The sequence below is a fragment of the Chiloscyllium plagiosum genome, chromosome 3 (assembly GCF_004010195.1).
Source record: "Chiloscyllium plagiosum isolate BGI_BamShark_2017 chromosome 3, ASM401019v2, whole genome shotgun sequence".
NCBI classification, from domain to species: domain Eukaryota; kingdom Metazoa; phylum Chordata; class Chondrichthyes; order Orectolobiformes; family Hemiscylliidae; genus Chiloscyllium; species Chiloscyllium plagiosum.
Genome location: NC_057712.1, coordinates 26,106,406 through 26,116,599, shown reverse-complemented (window position 1 = coordinate 26,116,599; position 10,194 = coordinate 26,106,406).

Below are 10,194 nucleotides of genomic sequence, written 5' to 3'. Positions count from 1 at the left end.
CTAGAAGGATTTGCAAAGACTTATTGACTACAGATTCTCCTTTCTAAACTATAATGCTGTGTAATATTCATAATAGAAAACACTGAATGTGAAAAGTGTTTTAACAATGCTTTTCAGAAAATAGGTAATTCATATTTTTTTAATTCAGTCATAGGTTGTGGACATCAAAGGCCAGGCCAGCATTTATTACACATCCACAGAGGATTATTTCTCAAATGTAGACAATAATGATACATACAAGGTAACCTAAAGATAAAAGTTAAGTGTAACGCCACTAACATTTTGGTATATGTCACCTGAACAATTTGTAATGTGGTAAATCTGTGAGTCAATTTACAGATCACATCCAGTCTGAACCATAGTTTGTCAAATCAATATTGAGAGAATCTTACAATATTTATGTATTTAATGGGCTCAAACAGATTACTAATTTATTTTTTTTTAAACTTGCAATAAATATGCAAGTTTCTTTCTCTCCCATTCCAAAGAGCAGTCTTCTCCTCTTTCTTCTTATGCAATCACACGAAGGATAACTTTATCAATTCTGCACTTGTGAGTCCTGAGGTGACTGTGACTAAACACTCTACCAGAGGTGGGACAGGTAGCATTTGAAGAGTCAGGTGAGTGGATATTGGAGTGCCAATTCTGTCATTAGATTTGCAGAATTTTGCATGGATATTGCTGATGATATTTCTCGTGGAGATTTCAGAAGGCGCATGTTGTCCATGTCTCTGTTGCATAAGGAAAGGCAACATTATTGTCCTGGAGACCTTTCTCAGTTTTCACATGCTCCTTCCACTATTTATGCTTGGCCTTCACCTGGAGTTGGCAGAAATGCTTGTGTCAGTTAACAGCTTCACGGATGATTTTTCTCCAGTTTGGATGGTCTTGGGTCATTTCAGGGAGACTTTCTCTCTCCTGGTGACTGCTTGTCATGACAGAGCTTGGAGTAGAGACTTTGTTCAGGGAATCTTGTGTCAAGCTTGCCAACAACGCTGACCCAACAGTCTTTTGACAGTAACCAGTGTCTCAGTGCTGGGGATTCTAGTCTGAGAGAGGATAGTGATATTGAAGTACCTATCTTGCCATTGAATTTGTAGTATTTTGCATAGGTATCACTGACAATATTTCTCTAGGAATTTCAGAAATCATATATTTCTATGTCTCTAACACATAGAGAATGGCAGGTAACACTATTACCCTGTAGACCATGAGTAAAGTGCTGGGTTTGACATCTTTATTATCAAGCAACACTCTGATCCTCAGATGGCCAGATGTTACACTGGCATATGGAGATGATGTTGAATTTTACTGTCAGTGTCTGCAATTGCTGAAAGGAGGCTCCTAAGATATGAGAATTGATCCACATTACAGGAACTTAATAGTCAGGGATAGTGTTGCATGATGGGAGAACCTTTGGCTTGCAGATGATTAACCTCAGACCTGTTCTCACAAACATTTTTATTAATGTGTCAAAAGTGTTTTGGGTCTTGGCCTCTGAGTATGTGAGCATGCAAGTGTCATCTGCATACTGCAGCCTCGATTATAGAGGTAGAGGAGGTCTTGGTTCTGGACTAGAGGTGATACAGGCAGTACTCATCCTGGAGAGAAGCTTTATATCAGTGGGAAGCTTTATGGATATGCAGCAGAGTGTTACAGCAAGGCGGATGCAGAAGAGCATTATGACACAGCCTTGCTGTTCCCCGGTATGCACATATAGTTGGTCTGTGGTTATTCCATTGGTGAGGATCATTGCTTGAATGTCATCAGGCAGAAAGTGGACAATGGTGATGAATCTCTGCAGGCAGCCAAGCTTGAAGGGAATGCTCCATAATCACTCCCAACTGGCAAAGTCAGAAGCCTTTCTCAGGGAGAAAGCGATTGAGGGCTTTTTCAGTGATCTTCCCTGTGGCAGGTAGGAGGGACACTGCTCTGCAGTAACACATTCATCCTCATCTCCTTTCATAATAGTTGTCACAATAACAGCATCTTAGACATCTGCTGGCAAGCTCTCTTCCTTCCAGATCGAGGAGATAAGGGCATGTATTAATTCCAAAACTATTTCTCCACTACCAACTCTATTTCAGTATTTTGGTGGGAATCTGCCATTGTTGTACTTGTGTTACGCTGGGGTAGTGGTAGGTAGCGTGCTATGAGATGTGGTTGAGACATCCACATTGAGGACTTAGTCTCGGCTCAAATGTTCCTCCCAAAAAAGCACTCACTGCTTCTCTGCCATTTTGTGCCAATCCAGTCCTAGTTCTCAGTAGGGCACAGAATACTTTGTAGAATATGAAATTCTGAGGAATATTCAAAAGACTTGTGCAAACCATAGTTCAGAGTTACTTAATTATTTGAGGAGTTCAGGTTGTTCTGGTATAACACGTGTTTCATCAGTGCAAATTGGCTATAACATGATTGATGAATTGTGGATACTGTTTGGATAGTGCAAACCTTCTACTGAATGGGTGGGGCGATTGCCTATAGCGATTTTCTACAGCATTATTTTCTATAGCATGAAGTTGCAGAGGAATGCAATTGTTGCATTATACCAGAACACCCTGTACAGTATTCCAGCATAGTAGAAGAATTTAGTGTAGTGTTTCTTTTTTTACCTTCAGCTCCATTTTATATTCCATGCTTTTCAATACTCTGGTTCTCAAACTGGAGTCCTGGACCCCCAGTAATCCAGGAAATAATCTTGAGCAGGCAAGAAAGCAAACAAATACACATGGAGGAAAAGGAAAGTGTATACAGTTAAGCTTTCTGCTTTGTTTAAAATAATTTAATAACTTAATGCAAAACAAGCTAACAAGATGCTAGGTTACCACTTCATGTTTTTAAAAAAAACTTCTAAGAAATATATGTGATTCCTTTGCTCCAATTCTGTTACGGAGTATTCACTTGAATGAGACCTTTTTGTTAAAAGTCATCTCGGCTGCCATGGTTTTCAGTGGTGAGTCTTGCACTTATCACCATCAGGAAGCTTGGCAAGCTGGGGGACCAGGTGCTGCTGTGCTACTTGGTACATGTAATTTGGATTCATGCAGCGAGCAATTGCGTAGTGAGGTTTCCTAGCCTGCTGACTATTTCCAGAACTTTCGGTTTAAATTAAGCTCATGTTGGTTTGATTCTTGTAACCATGGAAAAGCTGTCAGTTTGGCTTAGTTAAAGCTTAGCCTTGTGGCCTGGGAGAAAGCCTCTTTAAATGCAGCTTCCAGTCTTGTCACTCATTTAGAAAATACAAACCTGTTAGGTTTTACTAAACGATTTTACCAATGCACAAATCTTCCTACCCCACCAATTAAAATTGTTTTGAGGCCCAGATGACCTAAATAAAGTCATAAAGCACCAATCTCTATTCAGGGGATCCCTTTGCAACCCAAGAAAGCTCTGGGGTTACAATGGCGATTGACAGAAAGAGAGTGTCGTAGAATTATATACCTTGCAATCCAACTTGACCTCACTGATGAATGCCAATCTGATCTAGGCCCATTTGTGAGCATTTGGACCATATTCCTCTAAACCCTTCCTATTCCTATACCCAACGAGATGCCTTTTAAATGTTGTCAGTGTACCCGCCTTTGTCACTTCTTCCAGCTGCCTATTTCATACACGCACCACCCTCTGTGTGAAAACGTTACCACCCATGTCCTTTTTAAATCTTTCCCCTCTCACCTTAAACATATGCTCTCTAGTTTTGGACTCCCCCACCCTAAGACAAAGACCTTGACTAATCACCCTATTCATGCCCCTCTGATTTTATAATCCTCTATAAGTTTACCACTCCATCTCCGATGCTCCAGGGAAGAAAGCCCCAGCCTACTCAGCCCCTTTCTATAACTCAAACCCTCTAATGCCAGCAGCATCCTAGTAAATCTTTTCTGCACCCTTTCAAGTTTAATAATATCCTTCCAATAGCAAGGAGACCAGAATAGTATGCAGTATTCTAAAAGTGGCCTCAGCAATTTCCTCTACAGCCACAACATGACATTCCAGCTCCTATATTCAATGTTCTGGCCAATGAAGCCGTGTGCCAAATACCTGCTTCACCATTCTATCTATGTGCGACTCCACTTTCAAAGAACTATGCACCTGCACTCATAGGTCTCTTTGTTCAGCAACACTCCGAGGGCCCTATCAATAATTGTCTAAGTTCTGCCCTGGTTTGCCCTACCAAATTGCAACACCTCATATTTATCGAAGTTAAACTGTCCAAGTCAATTTTCAAAGTTTAACCCCTTAACCACCACTTTCTTGCTGTATAAGTGGGGCCATTTTGTGAATTCATTGCAAACTATTGAAATTAATTAAATGAGGCAAAGAGATGCAATGCAAGAGGTAAAATCTCTCATTATAAACAACAGAGCTTGTCACTCAGGAGTCTAATACAGTCTTCGAAAGTACTGTACTGCTTCAAAATGCTAACAGCAGTAATATTTGCAGTGTTGCAATGCAACGCTTTCCTTATCACATGCTACCTAAGAGAGTGCTATTTTCTCAGAATCCAAGCATTCCTTCTGTTTTTGCATAACATTTCATACATTTTTCAAAACTCACCACTTGTACAGAGGTTATAGCAGTGGCATATAAATTATTTTGCAATGCTATATATGCTTCTGAAGACCTCCTATTAAAATTATACAACATTCTTGAGAAATTAACACTTTTATGTGCAATTGTGTCATTTTCCAGTACATTCCTGATAACGTACATGACAAACAACAGCTATATTTGCATGCTCATATTGTTAATGAGTTATTAATTCTCAATAAATAGGAATATTTTAATGAGGCTTTCACTGAGGCCTCAAGGCTATAGGTCAAAAGTTAGCTCTGTAGATATTTTTGTGTAGTAATGCATGAAGTGACTGTGCCTCAGCAAACAAGCCATTGCTGGCCTATGCAATTTGTTGTAACTGGATCTATAGCCTGCTGACTGGGAGATTATATTTTTGCCAGTGGCCATCGAAGTCACAATGAAACCTCTTTTGACACCAGCTTCTTGGCAACATCACCAATATGTTGCAGTCTGCATTGCTGCAGCTGCACAGTTACTTTTCACCCATTACACATTGTATAGCCTCCAACCGGTCTAAAACTACAAGATACATCTTCTCCTGCTCTGAGTTTCATTCACAGAAACACAGAAATATTACTGTTCAGAAATAGACTATTCAGCCCATCTTGCTTGCACAAGCTTGTTGAACGCGTATTATTACCTAGTGCCGACCTTTTGCTTTCTCCCCAATGCCTTGTACATTATTTTCATCCAAATAATCATCCAGTGACCTCTTGATTACCTCATTTGGATCTACCCCCACTACATTTCCAGTCAGTGCATTCCATACCCCAAAACTTGCTGAGTAATAAGGATTTTCCTAGCATCATTCCTGCTTCTTTAGCAGATCACCTGATACCTCATGTCATTGGCTCCCTATCTCCTAACAACTGAAACTTTAGATCCTTGTTATAAATATCCTAGTGGGCTTGTCCCACTCGAATTCTATAATTATCTCCAGCATTACTAATCCCAACCATTCTGGTTACTACCCATACTTCCTCCTTTTGTGCCCTGATGGTAATTTCCCATGCATTTTTCTGTAAAATGCCTTGAGACTTTCTTTTTGATATTACAAGTTCATTTCTTCAACTAATTAGAGGGTTTTTTGCCTTCATTTGGTAATGATTTGTGTCTACATGGATGCTGTTTGAAAATGTTGTCATTCTTGTCAATGGAATTCAATTGGAGAATATTTAATGTTATTGAGGTTTATGAAAGATACCTGGAAGCCTAAAGTTTTATTTGTCTGCAAGACGTGAACCCTTTTACTTTACAAGCACACATCTGACTCAGATTTTGTGTGATTTATATTTCCTTCCTTTGAAATCCATCATTATTGTTGTTCTTACATGTGTAAACAGTGTAGTAAAACTTTGTGCTTGACCTCCCTTATTGTATTGACTTTAGGTAGACTAATGCTAACATGGAATTCAAACCTTTTTCCTAAAATTGATTTAATTTTATCTCTTCGAGAAGATTACAATAATTAAGTTTTATCTGCCACCACACATTTCCCTCATGGCGAGGAAGTATAATTTTTCAAAGTTTGTTTATATTTCAGCACTTGGGGTTTTGCAAATGTAGAACAAGGTTATTTATCATTTGGTAAGTATTTGCTTCAGTAAAACTTAAGGCAAAACATTAATCAGTAACATAAGTCCAAATCTATATATGTTATGATTTAGAGATGCCGGTGTTGGACTGGGGTGTACAAAATTAAAAATCACATGACACCAGGTTAAATTGGAAGCACTAGCTTTCTGAGCGCTGCTCCTTCAGGTGATTGTGGAGTACACAACCACCTGATGAAGGAGCAGTGCTCCGAAAGTTAGTGCTTCCAATTAAACCTGTTGGACTATAACCTGGTGTCCTGTGATTTTTAACTCTATTTACGTTGGTCAAGCACAGTTGCTCTATTCACAATGTGGCCACTTTGTGAGTCAATATGAATTTGGCTTCTCCATGTTCACCTCAGAAACAAACTACATAAAGATACCTCCAATGTTCTGCTCAGCTGTGGATGCACAACCACACTGCACTCATAAATGTGCCATTCTAGGAACAAACAAGTCAGGTACTGCACCATTCCCTTTAGGTCTTTACACTATTGATCAGAATTGTGATTCTAGTCTGTTAACTTTGAACTTTATGGTACTGAACTACCTCAGGGCAGGTTCTCTGTTCATTTCTCCATTCTTTGTGCTTTCCTCATCTGTTGCTTTTATAGAAATGTGGGAGACATGCTGGTCTACAGGTGCGTTTGAAACAACACGGTCTCAAGGCCCCCTTCCTGAAGAAGGGCTTATGCCCGAAACGTCGATTCTCCTGCTCCTTGGATGCTGCCTGACCTGCTGCGCTTTTCCAACAACACATTTTTCAGCTCAAGTCCCCCTTCCCTAGTATACTCCTGGCAAACATCCAAGCCATTGAAAACAACCTGGATGAACTTAAAGCTAAACTCACCTACTAAAGAGAATTGAGAGACTGCAGTATGTTCTGTTTTACAGAGAAATGGCTCACTTTTGCTTCACCTGACTGTGCTTACAACCTCAGGGCTTCTCAATCAACAGCTGGTCCTCGGGCAAAACAAAGGGTGCAGTAGTCTGCCTGTTGGTCCTCAGATGTGACAACCTCGGTGTTACTGCTCCCTGTTCATCAAATATCTAACAATGAAGTTCCCTCCCTACCACCTGTCAACTGTCAAGGGAGCCGATTACTGCTATCCTGACAATGGTTTACATCCCACACCATGTGAAAGTGAAGAGCGCACTTGATGAAATATACACTGCTACAAATAACCTTGAGACAGAATATTTCAATCTCATCTTGGCTGGTGACTTCAACTAGACCAACCTCAAGAGTATCACCAGCACCTCTCCTGTTGTACCAGAGGCCCAAAGACTCTAGACCATTGCCACACAACCATCAAAGTTGCGTCCTGCTCCATTCCCTGTCTGTATTTTGATAAATCAGACCATAAGGTCAAGCTCCTTCTCCCGACTTAGGCACAGAAACTGAAGTGTGAGGGTCCGGTACAGAAAGCGGTGCAATGCTGGTCTGAGGTTACGTGCAAATTCCTGCGTGACAGCTTGGAATCGGTGGATTGGTGCATATTCAAGAATTCAGCGGCCAACCTAAATGAGTATGCCACTACCATCACATTCTTCACCAGTAAGTGAGTAGAGGACTGTGTGCCAAAGAAGGTAATCTGAGTGTTCCCCGACTGGAAATCATGGATGAACTGGAAGATCCACTCCCTGTTGAACACCAGTTCTGAGGTGTTCAGGTCAGGTGATTCTGAGCTATAAAAGAAATCTAGGTATGATCTTTGCAAAGCCATCAGGGACTTCAAGAGACCATACCTGACTAAATTCAAGTCCTAGACTAACCGCACATAACACATTGGTTGAGGTAAGGCTTACACAATATAATGGGCTACAAAGTGAAGTTGAGTAGAATTGCTGACAACAATGCATTCCTCCCCAATTAGCTCAATGCATTCTATGCTTGTTCTGAACAGAAGGTCAGTGAAATGATATCACTTGCCCCAAAAACCTCGGGGGCATCTGTACCCACAGTCATCAGTGCAGGCATCAGCTCAGCCTCCTTGAGGGTGAATCTATGGAAAGCCACTGGCCTGGATGGAGTCTTCAGCCATGCACTCAGATCCTGCACAGACTAGCTGGTGGGAGTATTTCCAGACATCTTTAACCTCCCCTTACTCGGAAGTGATGTTTCCATCTGCTTCATGAAAACCACTATTGTTCTGATGCCAAAGATAAATCAGGCAATGTGCCTTAATGACTACCACCCGGTTGCTCTGATATCCATCGTTATGAAGTGCTTTGAGAGGTTAATAATGGCACACATCAACTCCAGCCTTCCAGATTGCCTTGATCTGCTACAATTCGTCTACAACAAGGTCCTTGGCAGACGCCATCTCCCTGGCCTCACACTCATCCCTGGAACATCTGGATAACAAGTGCACCAGTGTCAGATTCCTATTTATTGACTTTATCCTTGCTTTCAACACTATAATTCCAACAATTTCATTTCCAAATGCCAAGACCTAGAACTCTGCGCCCCACTCTGCAACTGGATCCTTAACTTCTTGGCCCATAGACCACAATCTGTAAGGATAGGTGACAATACCTCCTCTACAGTAATCCTCAACACTGATGCATCACAGGGCTGAGTACACAACCCATTACTATACTCCATACACATTCATGACTGTCCGGTCAAATTCAGCTCTAACTCCATTTACAGGTTTACTGTTGATACCATTGTAGTAGGTCAGGTCTCAAACAATGATGAGACAGAATGCAAGAAGGAGATAGCTTAGTGGCATGGTGTAAAGACAGCAATCTCTCCCTCAATATCAGCAAATCAAAGGAGCTGGTTATCGAACTTCAGGAAGCAGTGTGGAGGATACATCCCTGTCTGTACCCGGAGGTGGAAGTGGTCGAGAGCTTCAAGTTCCTAGGAGTAGATATCACCAGTGATCTATCCTGATCCATCCATGTCAACGCTACAGTCAACAAAGCATACCAACACCTCCAGCTCCTCAGAAGGCTAAGGAGATTCGACATGTCCACAATGACTCTGACCAATTTTTATAGGTGCACCATAGAAGGCATCCTAACCAGATGCATTACAGCTTGGTAAGGCAACTGCTCTGCTGAAAACTGCACAAAAGCGCAGAGAGTTGTGAATGCAGCCCAGTCCATCATGAAAACCAGACTTCCTTCTGTTGACTCATCTATACTTCCTGCTGCCCTGGGAAAGCAGCCATCATAATCAAAGACCCCTCCAACCTCAGTTATACTCTCTTCCATCCTTTTCCATTCTGCAGATACAAAACCTGTACCAAAAGATTAAGAACAGCTTCTTCTCCTCTGTAATCAGGCTTATTAATTGACCTCTCCTGTATTGGAGTTGATCTTTCTCTGCACCTTCTCTGTAGCTGTAGCACTGTATTCTGCATTCTGTTCTGTTACCCTGATATATTTATGTAAGCTATGAATTGCCTGTACAGCAGGCAAAGCAATACTTTCACTGCCGGTACATGTGACAGTAATAACTCAAATCAAATTAAATCAAATTCATTCAAGACAAAGCCTCCAATTTCAATTTCATGTTATTTCACATCATCATTTTCATCTATATTTCTCTAATCTTTCTTCAATCAATTTTTCATCAAACTTTCATGCCTTGTTAGCATACTTCAAGTGGTTGCCTTTACTTGATAATATTCAATAACAATATTTCTATTTGCACTATCCTGAAACCGTCTTCATTGCTCTAACTGACCAGTTCCATCTTTCTCCAAAAATCACAACTTTCTCAAATTTAGGGACTGTATTTTCATCTTTGAGGTGAGAGTTGGGAGGTTCATGACATGATAATCCTGTCTCATACCCAACAGTGTTCACCACATTATTTTCAAAGTTGAGAGGTGTGGATAGATTAGAAATTGGTCTGTCACCCTATGGACCAGGCATAATGTGGAAACAGAATCAGTCTCCTGTCTCATACCCAACAATGTTCACCACATTATTTTCAAAGTTGAGAGGTGTGGATAGATTAGAAATTGGTCTGTCACCCTATGGCATTCCTGAAGAAGGGCCT